General features: G+C 48.3%; 1 pseudogene; it reads right to left on the reverse strand.

Moving 5' to 3' along the window:
* Window positions 1–1,686: 1,686 nt before the first annotated feature.
* Window positions 1,687–17,392, reverse strand: LOC124028502 (annotated as a pseudogene).
* Between the last annotated feature and the right edge of the window lie 2,634 nt (window positions 17,393–20,026).

The raw sequence follows: 20,026 nt of genomic DNA on the forward strand, positions 1-20,026 counted from the left end.
TTACATTTAAGTCATGTAGCAGTTATGTCTCCACAGTACAGTAGGCAGCAGCATCATCAGTCTCAGGGCAGTGTGATGTGGACCAGACAGAAACACTGTAGTCTCTCTCTCCTCTCAGCTCTCCTCTCCTGTCATCAAATGGCCACAGCCAATCCAAGGTCTCAGGGCAAGCACAACAATAGATCCACAGTCTAAACTGGCATACCACGGTTTCTAGCCAATAGAAACACAGTCTCTAGATTAAAACAGTCTCTAGCAAATAGAAACACAGTATTTAGCTTCTAAACTGATATTCCACAACCCATGTCTTGTCATGGTACTGTGATGTTGACAAGCTGGCAGTCGGCTGAAACGATACAGGCCTTTCCTCCAAGAGCAACCTGTCTGTAACAGGCCTTTCCTCCAAGAGCAACCTGTCTGTAACAGGCCTTTCCTCCAAGAGCAGTCTGTCTGTAACAGGCCTTTCCTCCAAGAGCAATCTGTCTGTAACAGGCCTTTCCTCCAAGAGCAACCTGTCTGTAACAGGCCTTTCCTCCAAGAGCAACCTGTCTGTAACAGGCCTTTCCTCCAAGAGCAACCTGTCTGTAACAGGCCTTTCCTCCAAGAGCACCTGTCTGTAACAGGCCTTTCCTCAAAGAGCAACCTTGTCTGCAGTTTCCTCCAAGAGCAATCTGTCTGTAACAGGCCTTTCCTCAAAGAGCAACCTGTCTGTAACAGGCCTTTCTCAAAGAGCAACCTGTCTGTAACAGGCCTTTCCTCCAAGAGCAGTCTGTCTGTGACAGGCCTTTCCTCCAAGAGCAACCTGTCTGATAGGCCTTTCCTCCAAGAGCAGTCTGTCTGTAACAGGCCTTTCCTCCAGCGTCTCCGTCCAGGTGGCAGTGTAAAGTAGAAGTGAACCTTTGTTGCAGTTGGAGACGGTGTCTGATATGTGAAGTTTGTTGGAGACGGTGTCTGATATGTGAACCTTTGTTGGAGACTGTGTCTGATATGTGAAGTTTGTTGGAGACTGTGTCTGATATGTGAACCTTGTTGGAGACGGTGTCTGATATGTGAACCTTGTTGTAGTTGGAGACGGTGTCTGAGCTGTGAACCTTGTTGTAGTTGGAGACGGTCTGATATGTGAACCTTGTTGGAGACTGTGTCTGAGATGTGAACCTTGTTGGAGACGGTGTCTGAGATGTGAACCTTGTTGGAGACGGTGTCTGATATGTGAATCTTGTTGGAGACGGTGTCTGAGCTGTGAACCTTGTTGTAGTTGGAGACGGTGTGTGAACCTGAGATGTCTGAGATGTGAACCTTGTTGGAGACGGTGTCTGAGCTGTGAACCTTGTTGGAGACGGTGTCTGATATGTGAACCTTGTCTGAGATGTGAACCTTGTTTGTTGGAGACGGTGTCTGAGATGTGAACCTTGTTGGAGACGGTGTCTGAGATGTGAACCTTGTTGGAGACGGTGTCTGAGATGTGAACCTTGTTGAGATGTGAAGTTTGTTGAGACGGTGTCTGAGCTGTGAACCTTGTTGGAGACGGTGTCTGAGATGTGAACCTTGTTGGAGACGGTGTCTGAGATGTGAACCTTGTTGTAGTTGGAGACGGTGTCTGAGATGTGAACCTTGTTGGAGACGGTGTCTGAGATGTGAACCTTGTTGGAGACGGTGTCTGAGATGTGAACCTTGTTGGATATGTGAACCTTGTTGGAGACGGTGTCTGATATGTGAACCTTGTTGGAGACGGTGTCTGAGATGTGAAGTTTGTTGGAGACGGTGTCTGAGATGTGAACCACTCTCATTTCAGTTCAGTTCCACTAAGTTGCTGTGTGAAAGATGGGTCCACACTCCCTCTAGACAAGGTACGTGTCCTTTTATAAGAGACGTTTCATCACTCAGAGGGGTCATGCTGCTGTCCCAACCAGCCTGGTTCCTGATGTCTCGGTCAGTTGTGCTGTAGTCCTGCTGAAGGTTGAATAGGAGAAACAACATCAAGCTTCATAGGGCCAGAACTCCTGGTCTGAGTCAGTGAACGAGCCTCCTTCAGACCCCTGTTCAATCCCACACAACTAACACCAATTAAAACTACAATCCATCTTCATGTTGTTCTTCTTGTGTTGTTGTCAGATTAGTCAAACATTCTGTGTTCATTTATTTTGTTGTATCAATGATGAAACGTGTCTCGGTAGAGAACGGATGCCTGAAGCACGGCCTGCAACAGGAAGAACAGGGTTAGTATAGAACTGCTAATGTAGGGACCTGCTCAGATATAGTCTCTCCATCTGATAACAGAGAGGTGATTCAGAGGGGTTAGTATAGAACTGCTAGTGTAGGGACCTGCTCAGAGGGGTTAGTATAGAACTGCTAGTGTAGGGACCTGCTCAGATATAGTCTCCATCTGATAACAGAGGGTGATTCAGAGGGGTTAGTATAGAACTGCTAGTGTAGGGACCTGCTCAGAGGGGTTAGTATAGAACTGCTAGTGTAGGGACCTGCTCAGATAGAGAGGATGACTATAGATTCAGAGGGGTGACTATGATTCAGAAGTGGCTATCTGATTCAGAGGGGTGGCTATTCAGAGGGGTGGCTATAGATTCAGTGGGGGTCCTGCTTCAGAGGGGTGGCTATAGATTCAGAACTGGCTATAGATTCAGAGGGGTGGCTATAGATTCAGAGGGGTGTCTATATATTCAGAGGGTGCTAATAGATTCAGAGGGGTGGCTATAGATTCAGAGGGGTGGCTATCAGAGGGTGATAACAGAGGGGTGGCTATATTTCAGAGGGGTGTCTATATTCAGAGGGGTGCTATAGATTCAGAGGGGTGGCCTATAGATCAGAGGGGTGGCTATAGATTCAGAGGGTGGCTATATATTCAGAGGGGTGGCTATATTCAGAGGGGTGGCTATAGATTCAGAGGGGTGGCTATAGATTCAGAGGGGTGGCTATAGATTCAGAGGGGTGGCTATATATTCAGAGGGGTGGCTATAGATTCAGAGGGGTGGCTATAGATTCAGAGGGGTGGCTATAGATTCAGAGGGGTGCTATAGATTCAGAGGGGTGCTATAGATTCAGAGGGGTGGCTATAGATTCAGAGGGGTGGCTATAGATTCAGAGGGGTGGCTATAGATTCAGAGGGGTGGCTATATATTCAGAGGGGTGGCTATAGATTCAGAGGGGTGGCTATAGATTCAGAGGGGTGCCCATAGATTCAGAGGGGTACCTATAGATTCAGAGGGGTGTCTATATATTCAGAGGGGTGGCAAAAGATTCAGAGGGGTGGCTATAGATTCAGAGGGGTGGCTATAGATTCAGAGGGGTGGCTATAGATTCAGAGGGGTGGCTATAGATTCAGAGGGGTGGCTATAGATTCAGAGGGGTGGCTATAGATTCAGAGGGGTGGCTATAGATTCAGAGGGGTGCCCATAGATTCAGAGGGGTGGCTATAGATTCAGAGGGGTGGCTATAGATTCAGAGGGGTGGCTATAGATTCAGAGGGGTGGCTATAGATTCAGAGGGGTGGCTATAGATTCAGAGGGTTGGCTATAGATTCAGAGGGCTGGCTATAGATTCAGAGGGGTGGCTATAGATTCAGAGGGGTGCCCATAGATTCAGAGGGGTGTCTATAGATTCAGAGGGGTGGCAAAGATTCAGAGGGGTGGCTATAGATTCAGAGGGGTGGCTATAGATTCAGAGGGGTGGCTATATATTCAGAGGGGTGGCTATAGATTCAGAGGGTGGCTATAGATTCAGAGGGGTACCTATAGATTCAGAGGGGTGTCTATATATTCAGAGGGGTGGCTATAGATTCAGAGGGGTGGCTATAGATTCAGAGGGGTGGCTATAGATTCAGAGGGGTGGCTATAGATTCAGAGGGGTGGCTATATATTCAGAGGGGTGGCTATAGATTCAGAGGGGTGTCTATATATTCAGAGGGGTGGCTATATATTCAGAGGGGTGTCTATATATTCAGAGGGTGGCTATAGATTCAGAGGGGTGGCTATAGATTCAGAGGGGTGGCTATAGATTCAGAGGGTGGCTATAGATTCAGAGGGGTGGCTATAGATTCAGAGGGGTGGCTATAGATTCAGAGGGGTGGCTATAGATTCAGAGGGGTGGCTATAGATTCAGAGGGGTGGCTATAGATTCAGAGGGGTGGCTATAGATTCAGAGGGGTGGCTATAGATTCAGAGGGTGGCTATAGATTCAGAGGGTGGCTATAGATTCAGAGGGTGGCTATAGATTCAGAGGGGTGGCTATAGATTCAGAGGGGTGGCTATAGATTCAGAGGGGTGGCTATAGATTCAGAGGGGTGGCTATAGATTCAGAGGGGTGGCTATAGATTCAGAGGGGTGGCTATAGATTCAGAGGGGAGCCCATAGATTCAGAGGGGTGCCTATAGATTCACAGGGTGTCTACAGATTCTTACGTTGTGCAGGAGGCGTCACTAGGACTTGCTGATGTTCTCGTAGATGACATCACTGGTGATGGACTGTGTCTTCTTCTTCCACATCAGCAGGACACACTGGTGGATGAACACATACTGCTCCTACAGGAAGTGACGTCATACAGGAAGAATGTTTTAGTGACCGTGCATAAGTATGTCTGAAATGGCACCCTATTCCCCATATAGTGCCCTAGTTCTGACCAGATCCCTATTCCCCATATAGTGCCCTAGTTCTGACCAGAGCCCTATTCCCCATATAGTGCCCTAGTTCTGACCAGAGCCCTATTCCCCATATAGTGCCCTAGTTCTGACCAGAGCCCTATTCCCCATATAGTGCCCTAGTTCTGACCAGAGCCCTATTCCCCATATAGTGCCCTAGTTCTGACCAGAGCCCTATTCCCCATATAGTGCCCTAGTTCTGACCAGAGCCCTATTCCCCATATAGTGCCCTAGTTCTGACCAGAGCCCTATTCCCCATATAGTGCCCTAGTTCTGACCAGAGCCCTATTCCCCATATAGTGCCCTAGTTCTGACCAGAGCCCCATTCCCCATATAGTGCCCTAGTTCTGACCAGAGCCCTATTCCCCATATAGTGCCCTAGTTCTGACCAGAGCCCTATTCCCCATATAGTGCCCTAGTTCTGACCAGAGCCCTATTCCCCATATAGTGCCCTAGTTCTGACCAGAGCCCTATTCCCCATATAGTGCCCTAGTTCAGACCAGAGCCCTATTCCCCATATAGTGCCCTAGTTCTGACCAGAGCCCTATTCCCCATATGTGCCCTAGTTCTGACCAGAGCCCTATTCCCCATATAGTGCCCTAGTTCTGACCAGAGCCCTATTCCCCATATAGTGCCCTAGTTCTGACCAGAGCCCTATTCCCCATATAGTGCCCTAGTTCTGACCAGAGCCTATTCCCCATATAGTGCCCTAGTTCTGACCAGAGCCCTATTCCCCATATAGTGCCCTAGTTCTGACCAGAGCCCTATTCCCCATATAGTTCTGCCCTATTCCCATATAGTGCCCTAGTTCAGACCAGAGCCCTATTCCCCATATAGTGCCCTAGTTCTGACCAGAGCCCTATTCCCCATATAGTGCCCTAGTTCTGACCAGAGCCCTATTCCCCATATAGTGCCCTAGTTCTGACCAGAGCCCTATTCCCCATATAGTGCCCTAGTTCAGACCAGATTCCCCATATAGTGCCCTATTCCCCAGAGCCCTATTCCCATATAGTGCCCTAGTTCTGACCAGAGCCCTATTCCCCATATAGTGCCCTAGTTCTGACCAGAGCCTATTCCCCATATAGTGCCCTAGTTCTGACCAGAGCCCTATTCCCCATATAGTGCCCTAGTTCTGACCAGAGCCCTATTCCCCATATAGTGCCCTAGTTCTGACCAGAGCCCTATTCCCCATATAGTGCCCTAGTTCTGACCAGAGCCCTATTCCCCATATAGTGCCCTAGTTCTGACCAGAGCCCTATTCCCCATATAGTGCCCTAGTTCAGACCAGAGCCCTATTCCCCATAGTGCCCTAGTGCCCCCCATAGTTCTGACCAGAGCCCTATTCCCCATATAGTGCCCTAGTTCTGACCAGAGCCCTATTCCCCATATAGTGCCCTAGTTCTGACCAGAGCCCTATTCCCCATATAGTGCCCTAGTTCTGACCAGAGCCCTATTCCCCATATAGTGCCCTAGTTCAGACCAGAGCCCTATTCCTATTCCCCTGACCAGAGCCCTATTCCCCAGTGCCCTAGTTCAGACCAGAGCCCTATTCCCCATATAGTGCCCTAGTTCTGACCAGAGCCCTATTCCCCATATAGTGCCCTAGTTCTGACCAGAGCCCTATTCCCCATATAGTGCCCTAGTTCTGACCAGAGCCCTATTCCCCATATAGTGCCCTAGTTCTGACCAGAGCCCTATTCCCTAGTTCTGACCAGAGCCCTATTCCCCATAGTGCCCTAGTTCAGACCAGAGCCCTATTCCCCATATAGTGCCCTAGTTCTGACCAGAGCCCTATTCCCCATATAGTGCCCTAGTTCTGACCAGAGCCCTATTCCCCATATAGTGCCCTAGTTCAGACCAGAGCCCTATTCCCCATATAGTGCCCTAGTTCTGACCAGAGCCCTATTCCCCATATAGTGCCCTAGTTCAGACCAGAGCCCTATTCCCCATATAGTGCCCTAGTTCTGACCAGAGCCCTATTCCCCATATAGTGCCCTAGTTCTGACCAGAGCCCTATTCCCCATATAGTGCCCTAGTTCTGACCAGAGCCCTATTCCCCATATAGTGCCCTAGTTCTGACCAGAGCCCTATTCCCCATATAGTGCCCTAGTTCAGACCAGAGCCCTATTCCCCATATAGTGCCCTAGTTCTGACCAGAGCCCTATTCCCCATATAGTGCCCTAGTTCTGACCAGAGCCCTATTCCCCATATAGTGCCCTACCAGTTTCCCCATGTGCCCTAGTTCTGACCAGAGCCCTATTCCCCATATAGTGCCCTAGTTCTGACCAGAGCCCTATTCCCCATATAGTGCCCTAGTTCTGACCAGAGCACTATTCCCCACATAGTGCCCTAGTTCAGACCAGAGCCCTATTCCCCATATAGTGCCCTAGTTCTGACCAGAGCCCTATTCCCCATATAGTGCCCTAGTTCTGACCAGAGCCCTATTCCCCATATAGTGCCCTAGTTCTGACCAGAGCCCTATTCCCCATATAGTGCCCTAGTTCTGACCAGAGCCCTATTCCCCATATAGTGCCCTAGTTCTGAGAGCCCTATTCCCCATATAGTGCCAGAGCCAGAGCCCTATTCCCCATATAGTGCCCTAGTTCTGACCAGAGCCCTATTCCCCATATAGTGCCCTAGTTCTGACCAGAGCCCCTATTCCCCATATTCCCTGACCAGAGCCCTATTCCCCATAGTGCCCTAGTTCTGACCAGAGCCCTATTCCCCATATAGTGCCCTAGTTCTGACCAGAGCCCTATTCCCCATATAGTGCCCTGACCAGAGCCTATTCCCCATATAGTGCCCTAGTTCAGACCAGAGCCCTATTCCCCATATAGTGCCCTAGTTCTGACCAGAGCCCTATTCCCCATATAGTGCCCTAGTTCTGACCAGAGCCCTATTCCCCATATAGTGCCCTAGTTCTGACCAGAGCCCTATTCCCCATATAGTGCCCTATTCCCCCATAGTGCCCTAGTTCTGACCAGAGCCCTATTCCCCATATAGTGCCCTAGTTCTGACCAGAGCCCTATTCCCCATATAGTGCCCTAGTTCTGACCAGAGCCCTATTCCCCATATAGTGCCCTAGTTCAGACCAGAGCCCTATTCCCTATTCCCCATATAGTGCCCTAGTTCAGACCAGAGCCCTATTCCCCATATAGTGCCCTAGTTCTGACCAGAGCCCTATTCCCCATATAGTGCCCTAGTTCTGACCAGAGCCCTATTCCCCATATAGTGCCCTAGTTCAGACCAGAGCCCTATTCCCCATATAGTGCCCTAGTTCTGACCAGAGCCCTATTCCCCATATAGTGCCCTAGTTCAGACCAGAGACCAGATGGGGCCCTACCCCAGTACCTCGGTCTGAGGGAAAGGAGAGAGTCTGACCAGAGACCAGATGGGGCCCTACAGTACCTCGGTCTGAGGGAAAGGAGACAGTCCAGACCAGAGACCAGATGGGGCCCTACAGTACCTCGGTCTGAGGGGAAAGGAGACAGTCTGACCAGAGACCAGATGGGGCCCTACAGTACCTCGGTCTGAGGGGAAAGGAGACAGTCTGAAGGAGACAGTCTGACCAGAGACAGTCAGATGGGACCCTACAGTACCTCGGTCTGAGGGGAAAGGAGAGAGTCTGACCAGAGACCAGATGGGGCCCTACAGTACCTCGGTCTGAGGGGAAAGGAGACAGTCTGACCAGAGACCAGATGGGGCCCTACAGTACCTCGGTCTGAGGGGAAAGGAGACAGTCAGACCAGAGACCAGATGGGGCCCTACAGTACCTCGGTCTGAGGGGAAAGGAGACAGTCTGACCAGAGACCAGATGGGACCCTACAGTACCTCCATCTGAGGGGAAAGGAGACAGAGTCTAACCTCTGTCTGGACCATGGAGAGTCTGAATGTAAAGTGGGACAGTGTCGATGAGACCTCATCTCAGATCCTAACCCTAACCCCCACTGGGACTGTCTCTTATCCTCTGTCTGAACCATGGAGAGTCGATGAGACCCCATCTCATCTCAGATCCTAACCCTTAACCGCCACTGGGACTGTCTCTTACCTCTGTCTGGACCATGGAGAGTCGATGAGACCTCATCTCATCTCAGATCCTAACCCTTAACCCCCACTGGGACTGTCTCTTACCTCTGTCTGGACCATGGAGAGTCGATGAGACCTCATCTCATCTCAGATCCTAACCCTAAACCCCACTGGGACTGTCTCTAACCTCTGTCTGGACCATGGAGAGTCGATGAGACCTCATCTCAGATCCTAACCCTAAACCTAACCCCCACTGGGACTGTCTCTTACCTCTGTCTGGACCATGGAGAGTCGATGAGACCTCATCTCAGATCCTAACCCTAACCCTAACCCCCACTGGGACTGTCTCTAACCTCTGTCTGGACCATGGAGAGTCGATGAGACCTCATCTCAGATCCTAACCCTAACCCCCACTGGGACTGTCTCTTACCTTTCTGGACCATGGAGATTCGATGAGACCTCATCTCAGATCCTAACCCTTAAACCCCCACTGGGACTGTCTCTAACCTCTGTCTGGACCATGGAGAGTCGATGAGACCTCATCTCAGATCCTAACCCTAACCCACACTGGGACTGTCTCTAACCTCTGTCTGGACCATGGAGAGTCGATGAGACCTCATCTCAGATCCTAACCCTAACCCCCACTGGGACTGTCTCTAACCTCTGTCTGGACCATGGAGAGTCGATGAGACCTCATCTCAGACACCATACCCAGGATGTCAGTATACTCATGTTCTCTGATGTGCTGCATCAGTCGGTCCAGAGCGATGAAGGTCCCTGTCCGGCCCACACCAGCACTGTGGAGACAACACAACATCCTGTTAGTGGAGAGACACAACATCCTGTTAGTGGAGAGACACAACATCCTGTTAGTGGAGAGACACAACATCCTGTTAGTGGAGAGACACAACATCCTGTTAGTGGAGAGACACAACATCCTGTTAGTGGAGAGATACAACATCCTGTTAGTGGAGAGATACAACATCCTGTTAGTGGAGAGACACAACATCCTGTTAGTGGAGAGACACAACATCCTGTTGGTGGAGAGATACAACATCCTGTTAGTGGAGAGACACAACATCCTGTTGGTGGAGAGATACAACATCCTGTTAGTGGAGAGACACAACATCCTGTTAGTGGAGAGACACAACATCCTGTTGGTGGAGAGATACAACATCCTGTTAGTGGAGAGACACAACATCCTGTTGGTGGAGAGATACAACATCCTGTTAGTGGAGAGACACCAGCACTGTGGAGAGACACCAGCACCTTGGAGAGACACCAGCACTGTGGAGAGACACCAGCACTGTGGAGAGACACCAGCACTGTGGAGAGACACCAGCACTGTGGAGAGACACCAGTACTGTGGAGAGACACCAGCACTGTGGAGAGACACCAGCACTGTGGAGAGACACCAGCACTGTGGAGAGACATGGCCCTGTAGAGCTGTCAACTCATGAATAACCTCTGATAACCGTCTGACTTCTCACTATGGTTTGAGTGGCTCAGTTGCCTCTGCACTGATTGGAAAGGACTTGACAGCTGAAGACAACATGGTTGACATGGCTGTTAGTGGAGAGACACCAGCACTGTGGAGAGACACCAGCACTGTAGAGACAACATGGTTGACATGGCTGTTAGTGGAGAGACACCAGCACTGTGGAGAGACACCAGCACTGTGGAGAGACACCACCACTGTGAAGACAACATGGTTGACTCTCAATCAATGCAGTGAAAGAGTGTTCTGTAGAGAAATGTTTGTTACTAGGAAACTGTTTATAGTTTAAAAAGGCCTGGTTTTCTCAATTCTTTTACAAGTGACAATTTTCTCAAAGGAAACAGAGTTGTTTTGTTAATTGTTAGTTACCTTGTGGATTACTACTTGTGTAGACTGGAAGTTTGGTCTGAAGACTGTTTCTCTAAGGACTACTGGCTTCCATTTGGGAGCTCTCAGACAACTCTGTCTGAGTAACATGTCCCTGACAGCATGGCCCCTGTGGTTGAGCCTGGTAGACCCTGTACGTACCTGCAGTGAACCACAATGGGTTCTTTTGGTGCGGTTGGCCTGCTGGCGGACGATGTGTACGAACTGCAGGATGCTATCGATGGCGTTGACCGTGGGGACACCGTGGTCCGGCCAGGACGTGTAGTTGAGGTGGAGGACGTCCTGAGACTCGTCAGCCTGCAGGGGAGACACCACGGAAAGACAGACAGTTAGACAAGGCTGATGGATCAGTATACATCAGATCTCTCCATCCGGGTCGAGCTAACAGCAGGGCACCTCCTCCACCTCCACCTCCTAAAAAGGGGAGACTTGCAAGCCGAAGAACACCACCCCAACCGTGAAGTACGGGGTGGCAGCATCATGTTGTGGGTGTGCTTTGCTGCAGGAGGGACTGGTGCACTTCACAAAATAGATGGCATCATGAGTAGGGGAAATGATGTGGATATATTGAAGCAACATCTCAAGATATCAGTCAGGAAGTTAAAGCTTGGTCTTAAATGGGTCTTCCAAATGGACAATGACCCCAAGCATACTTCCAAAGTTGTGGTAAAATGGCTTAAGGACAACAAAGTCAAGGTATTGGAGTGGCCATCACAAAGCCCTCACCTCAATCCCATAGAAAATTTGTGGGCAGAACTGAAAAAGCGTGTGCGAGCAAGGAGGCCTACAAACCTGACTCAGTTACACCAGTTCTGTCAGGGAACATCTGCTAACCATGTGTATGTGACAAATAAAATTTGATTTGATTTGATTTGATTTGATTTGATTTGATTTGATTTGAGGAATGGGACAAAATTCACCCAACTTATTGTGGGAAGCTTTTGGAAGTCTACCCGAAACGTTTGACCCAAGTTAAACTATTTAAAGGCAATGCTACCAAATACTAATTGACTGTAAACTTCTGACCCACTGGGAATGTGGTGAAAGAAATAAAAGCTGAAATAAATCATTCTCTCTACTATTATTCTGACATTTCACATTCTTAAAATAAAGTGGTGATCCTATCTGACCTAAAACAGACAACTTTTACTCGGATTAAATGTCAGGAATTGTGAAAAACTGAGTTTAAATGTCTTTGTCTGAGGTGTATGTAGACTTCCCACTTCAACTGTATATGCTGGTTAGGCTCTACACCCTTTTAAAGCAGATTCATGTGCTTTATTTTAAGATTTGACCACTTTAGTTGTGATACAAACCTTATTAAAACATATAGGCCTATGGGCTAGGCTACATGAGGTGTGATACTAACCTTATAGGACTATGGACTAGACTACATGAGGTGTGATACTAACCTTATAGGACTATGGACTAGGTAGGATAGGTGTGATACTAACCTTATAGGACTATGGACTAGACTACATGAGGTGTGATACTAACCTTATAGGACTATGGACTAGACTACATGAGGTGTGATACTAACCTTATAGGACTATGGGCTACATGAGGTGATACTAACTAGACTACATGAGGTGTGATACTAACTAGACTACATGAGGTGTGATACTAACCTTATAGGACTATGAGATACTAACCTTATAGGACTATGGGCTAGGACTACATGAGGTGTGATACTAACTAGACTACTTGAGTGTGATACTAACCTTATAGGACTATGGACTAGACTACATGAGGTGTGATACTAACTAGACTACATGAGGTGTGATACTAACCTTTATAGGGATATGGACTACACATGAGGTGATACTAACCTAGGACTACACTGAGGTGTGATACTAACCTTATAGGACTATGGACACTGAGGTGTGATACTAACCTTATAGGACTATGGACTAGACTACATGAGGTAACCTTATAGGATAGGATACATGAGGTGTGATACTAACCTTATAGGACTATGGACTAGACTACATGAGGTGTGATACTAACTAGACTACATGAGGTGTGATACTAACCTTATAGGACTATGGACTAGACTACATGAGGTGTGATACTAACCTTATAGGACTATGGACTAGACTACATGAGGTGTGATACTAACTAGACTACATGAGGTGTGATACTAACCTTATAGGTCTATGGACTAGACTACATGAGGTGTGATACTAACCTTATAGGACTATGGGCTAGACTACATGAGGTGTGATACTAACCTTATAGGACTATGGACTAGACTACATGAGGTGTGATACTAACCTTATAGGACTATGGGCTAGGCTACATGAGGTGTGATACTAACCTTATAGGACTATGGGCTAGACTACATGAGGTGTGATACTAACCTTATAGGACTATGGACTAGACTACATGAGGTGTGTTAATCTTGTCTTTACATATCCCAAATAATATTTGTTCAGCGTTTAAAGTAGTTCTCGTGCAACTAGAGTTGTTTGGTTTGTTAAAGTTTGAAATCAGTGTTGTTGGTTGGTCATGTGATGCTGTAGACCCACTCACATATCCCAGTCTGAAGTTCCTTATGGTCCACTCTGGAGACTCTGACTCCAACAGCATCTCCACACTGATCTCTCCGTAGGTCACCGGCTCATCTGTGAATGGCCAGTAGTGGTCACACTTCACCCTGCGTCTCGTTACTGCGTCAGCATCACAATGATGTGGCTCTTCTGCTGCAGGATCATGTTCCAGAAGTCGCTCGTCTCAGGCAGAGGACCCTGGGTAGCGATGTACTCTCTGGGTGATTTATAACCCTGTAGAAAACCAGTTGGTATGTACTGTTACTAACTGGTATGTAGCTGGTGTAGTGGTACTAACTGGCATGTAGATGGTATGAACTGGTACAAACTGGTATGTAGTTGGTATGTACTGGTACTTACTGGTATGTAGTTGGTATGTACTGGTACTTACTGGTATGTAGTTGGTATGTACTGGTACTTACTGTTATGTAGTTGGTATGTACTGGTACTTACTGGTATGTAGTTGGTGTGTACTGGTACTAACTGTTATGTAGTTGGTATGTACTGGTACTTAATGGTATGTAGTTGGTATGTACTGGTACTTACTGTTATGTAGTTGGTATGTACTGGTACTTACTGGTATGTAGTTGGTATGTACTGGTACTTACTGTTATGTAGTTGGTATGTACTGGTACTTACTGGTATGTAGTTGGTATGTACTGGTACTTACTGGTATGTAGTTGGTATGTACTGGTACTTACTGGTATGTAGTTGGTATGTACTGATACTTACTGGTATGTAGTTGGTATGTACTGGTACTTACTGGTATGTAGTTGGTATGTACTGGTACTTACTGGTATGTAGTTGGTATGTACTGGTACTTACTGTTATGTAGTTGGTATGTACTGGTACTTACTGGTATGTAGTTGGTATGTACTGGTACTTACTGGTATGTAGTTGGCGTTGATGTAGTCTGATCCCTCGTCGTTATGTAAATAGATCACCTTCACTCTGCTGAGTCATCTGGGGAAAGTCATGGTTCTATTCAGTACTCATCAGTGATCCTGTCTGGTCCTACAGACAAACTACCATGTTAAAGCATACTGTTATATGGCTTAGTGTCTGCTACTGTTTCCTGTCTGGTCCTACAGACAAACTACCATGTTAAAGCATACTGTTATATATGGCTTAGTGTCTGCTACTGTTTCCTGTCGGTCACTCACACGGCAGGATGTTGGTGTAGCGGTTCTTGGGTCTGTTGATAGGCAGGTCTGCTGCATCATGGGAAAGATCCAGACCTACGCTCTTCAGCTCCTACAACATGACAGACACATGACAGACACATGACAGACACATGACAGACACATGACAGACACATGACAGACACATGACAGACCATGACAGACACATGACAGACACATGACAGACACATGACAGACACATGACAGACACATGACAGACACATGACAGACACATGACAGACCGCGACAGACACGACAGACACATGACAGACACATGACAGGCCATGACAGACACATGACAGGCCATGACAGACACATGACAGACACATGACAGACACATGACAGGCCATGACAGACACATGACAGACACATGACAGGCCATGAGCGACGACTCAAACACAATATCTAATCCAGCTTTAACATGATCATTAGGTCATCAGAATACTACCTCAAACTGCAGAGAGAAACTTGTACACGAACAGTCTTTGCTCATGTCTTTGAGGTACGCATCAAAGTCATCCATCTGGACAGGGCTGAAACACAACACACAGAACAGTCATCCAGCTGGACAGAGCTGAAACACAACACACAGAACAGTCATCCATCTGGACAGGGCTGAAACACAACACACAGAACAGTCATCCAGCTGGACAGGGCTGAAACACAACACACAGAACAGTCATCCAGCTGGACAGGGCTGAAACACAACACACAGAACAGTCATCCATCTGGACAGGGCTGAAACACAACACACAGAACAGTCATCCATCTGGACAGGGCTGAAACACAACACACAGAACAGTCATCCATCTGGACAGGGCTGAAACACAACACACAGAACAGTCATCCATCTGGACAGGGCTGAAACACAACACACAGAACAGTCATCCATCTGGACAGGGCTGAAACACAACACACAGAACAGTCATCCAGCTGGACAGGGCTGAAACACAACACACAGAACAGTCATCCAGCTGGACAGGGCTGAAACACAACACACAGAACAGTCATCCATCTGGACAGGGCTGAAACACAACACACAGAACAGTCATCCAGCTGGACAGGGCTGAAACACAACACACAGAACAGTCATCCATCTGGACAGGGCTGAAACACAACACACAGAACAGTCATCCAGCTGGACAGGGCTGAAACACAACACACAGAACAGTCATCCAGCTGGACAGGGCTGAAACACAACACACAGAACAGTCATCCATCTGGACAGGGCTGAAACACAACACATGGAACAGTCATCCAGTTGGACAGGGCTGAAACACAACACACAGAACAGTCATCCATCTGGACAGGGCTGAAACACAACAGTCATCCAGCTGGACAGGGCTGAAACACAACAGTCATCCAGCTGGACAGGGCTGAAACACAACACACAGAACAGTCATCCAGCTGGACAGGGCTGAAACACAACAGTCATCATCTGGACAGGGCTGAAACACAACAGTCATCCAGCTGGACAGGGCTGAAACACAACACACAGAACAGTCATCCAGCTGGACAGGGCTGAAACACAACAGTCATCCAGCTGGACAGGGCTGAAACACAACACACAGAACAGTCATCCAGCTGGACAGGGCTGAAACACAACAGTCATCCATCTGGACAGGGCTGAAACACAACAGTCATCCAGCTGGACAGGGCTGAAACACAACACACAGAACAGTCATCCAGCTGGACAGGGCTGAAACACAACAGTCATCCAGCTGGACGGCTGAAACACAACACACAGAACAGTCATCTAGCTGGACAGGGCTGAAACACAACAGTCATCCAGTTGGACAGGGCTGAAACACAACAGTCATCCAGCTGGACAGGGCTGAAACACAACAGTCATCCAGCTGGACAGGGCTGAAACACAACAGTCATCATCCATCTGGACAGGGCTGAAACACAACAGTCATCCAGCTGGACAGGGCTGAAACACAACACACAGAACAGTCATCCAACTGGACAGGGCTGAAACACAACACACAGAACAGTCATCCATCTGGACAGGGCTGAAACACAACACACAGAACAGTCATCCAACTGGACAGGGCTGAAACACAACAGTCATCCAGCTGGACAGGGCTGAAACACAACACACAGAACAGTCATCCAGCTGGACAGGGCTGAAACACAACACACAGAACAGTCATCCATCTGGACAGGGCTGAAACACAACACACAGAACAGTCATACAGCTGGACAGGGCTGAAACACAACACACAGAACAGTCATCCATCTGGACAGGGCTGAAACACAACACACAGAACAGTCATCCATCTGGACAGGGCTGAAACACAACACACAGAACAGTCATCCAGCTGGACAGGGCTGAAACACAACACAGAACAGTGCGCATTGGTCCGATATTTCCCACTTCTTCTCAGAAGAGGAGGAGAATTGTTACAACACCTCACACACAGATTAACACACACACACATTAACACACACACATACATAATTAACACATTTCACACACACCCAGATGAACATACATCACACACCCAGATTAACACAGTTCACACACACATATTAACACACACGGATTAACACAGTTCACACACACCCAGATTAACACACTCACACACAGATTAACACAGTTCACACACACCCAGATTAACACAGTTCACACACAGATTAACACAGTTCACACACACCCAGATTAACACACTCACACACATATTAACACACACGGATTAACACAGTTCACACAAACTCAGATTAACACACCCAGACACATATTAACACACACAGATTACCACAGTTCACACACACACAGATTAACACACTCACACACAGATTACCACACACACACACACACACACACACACACACACACACACACACACACACACACACACACACACACACACACACACACACACACACACACACACACACACACACACACAGATTAACACACTCACACACAGATTACCACAGTTTACACACACACACAGATTAACACACTCACACACAGATTAACACAGTTCACACACAGATGAACAGATTTCCTCCCAAGCACATACTGCAGCAGACACACATCCGTTCCCTAGTAGTGTTACCTTGTTAGCTTCCGTTTCTTTAAAGCAGTCTTGCTCTATAAAACACAGAGGGAAGAAATCCTGATTCCACCATTTATAATCAGACATTTAGTTCCCACCAGAAGTGATCAACATCCAATCAAATCACTGCTTGTTGTCATTCTAGACAATAGAGGATAACCTACAGAACAGCAACATGCTATAGTGATGTCTGTCCCAAATCCCCCAACTCATTGATCATACAAACACACCTGACTCGTCCGAGCTTCCTTATTCAACCCCCACTGGACCCACATCACCACAGGGCAGACAGCAAGCAGACGGCAAGCAGACAGAGTGCAGACAGCAAGCGACAGCAAGCAGACAGAGTGCAGACAGCAAGCAGACAGAGTGCAGACAGCAGAAGCAGACAGCAAGCAGACAGCAAACGCAGACAGCAAGCAGACAGAATTACGAAGACAGCAAGCAGACAGCAAGCAGACAGAGTGCAGACAGCGATCAGACAGACAGACAGAGTGCAGACAGCAAGCAGAGACAGCAAGCAGACAGAAGTGCAGACAGCAAGCAGACAGCAAGCAGACAGAGTGACAGCAAGCAGACAGCAATCAGACAGCAAGCAGACAGAGTGCAGACAGCGTCAGACAGCAAGCAGACAGCAAGCAGACAGCAAGCAGACAGCAAGCAGACAGCGTGCAGACAGCTAGCAGACAGCAAGACAGCAAGCAGCAGAGTCAGACGGCAATCAGACAGCAATCAGACAGCAAGCAGACGAAGCAGACAGAGAACAGACGGCGATCAGACAGCAGAAAGCAAGCAGACAGCAAGCAGACAGAGCAAAGCAGACAGAGGGCAGACAGCAAGCAGACAGCAATCAGACAGCAAGCAGACAGAGTGCAGAAGCAGCAAGCAGACAGCAAGCAGACAGAGGGAGCAAGCAGACAGAGGGCAGACAGCGATCAGACAGCAAGCAGACTGCAACAGAGTGCAGACAATCAGACAGCAAGCAGACAGCAAGCAGACAGAGAACAGAGTGCAGACAGAGGGCAGACAGCCAGACAGAGGGCAGAAAGCAAGCAGACAGCAAGCAGACAGAGGAGCAGACAGCAAGCAGACAGAGGCAGACAGCAAGCAGACAGGGGCAGCAGACAGAGTGCAGACAGAGTGCAGACAGCAAGCAGACAGAGTGCAGACAGTGCAGACAGCAAGCAGACAGAGCAGACAGAGTGCAGACAGAGGCAGAAAGCAAGCAGACAGAGTGCAGACAGCAAGCAGACAGCGGCAGACAGCAAGCAGACAGAGGCAGACAGCAAGCAGACAGAGTGCAGACAGCAAGCAGACAGAGGGCAGACAGAGTGCAGACAGAGGGCAGACAGAGTGCAGACAGAGGGCAGACAGAGTGCAGACAGAGGGCAGACAGCAAGCAGACTAGAAAGATCTCTGATCTGAACACACTCTGATCACCTCAGGATCCTGGGATTCTGACTCTTTTCTCCACCAGTTGATTGACAGTGGAAATGCAGATCATTTGTATGTGAAATGTCTGGCTACAGACTCCTTAAGTCACATCAATAAGAAAGAGACCTTTCAGGTAGCTCGGTGTCTATGGTCAGAGAACAGCCTTTCTAACACAGGCCCCAGAACAGATACTTACCGAGGAGACAGAGGGACAGCCTTTCTAACACAGACCCCAGAACAGTTACTTACCAAGGAGACAGAGAGGACAGCCTTTCTAACACAGGCCCCAGAACAGTTACTTACCAAGGAGGCAGAGGACAGCCTTTCTAACACAGAGGTTACTTACAGAGGACAGCCTTTCTAACACAGGCCCCAGAACAGTTACTTACCAAGGAGACAGAGGACAGCCTTTCTAACACAGGCCCCAGAACAGTTACTTACCAAGGAGACAGAGGGACAGCCTTTCTAACACAGGCCCCAGAACAGTTACTTACCAAAGGAGACAGAGAGGACAGCCTTTCTAACACAGGCCCCAGAACAGTTACTTACCAAGGAGACAGAGGGACAGCCTTTCTAACACAGGCCCCAGAACAGTTACTTACCAAGGAGACAGAGAGGACAGCCTTTCTAACACAGGCCCCAGAACAGTTACTTACCAAGGAGACAGAGAGGACAGCCTTTCTAACACAGGCCCCAGAACAGTTACTTACCAAGGAGACAGAGAGGACAGCCTTTCTAACACAGGCCCCAGAACAGTTACTTACCAAGGAGACAGAGAGGACAGCCTTTCTAACACAGGCCCCAGAACAGTTACTTACCAGGGAGACAGAGAGGACAGCCTTTCTAACACAGGCCCCAGAACAGTTACTTACCAAGGAGACAGAGAGGACAGCCTTTCTAACACAGGCCCCAGAACAGTTACTTACCAAGGAGGCAGAGAGGACAGCCTTTCTAACACAGGCCCCAGAACAGTTACTTACCAAGGAGACAGAGAGGACAGCCTTTCTAACACAGGCCCCAGAACAGTTACTTACCAGGGAGACAGAGGACAGCCTTTCTAACACAGGCCCCAGAACAGTTACTTACCAAGGAGACAGAGGGACAGCCTTTCTAACACAGGCCCCAGAACAGTTACTTACCAAGGAGGCAGCCTTTCTTTGAGGACAGCCTTTCTAACACAGGCCCCAGAACAGTTACTTACCAAGGAGACGAGGAGAGGACAGCCTTTCTAACAC

Source organism: Oncorhynchus gorbuscha, unplaced genomic scaffold, assembly GCF_021184085.1.
Source record: "Oncorhynchus gorbuscha isolate QuinsamMale2020 ecotype Even-year unplaced genomic scaffold, OgorEven_v1.0 Un_scaffold_4307, whole genome shotgun sequence".
In the NCBI taxonomy this organism is placed as follows: domain Eukaryota; kingdom Metazoa; phylum Chordata; class Actinopteri; order Salmoniformes; family Salmonidae; genus Oncorhynchus; species Oncorhynchus gorbuscha.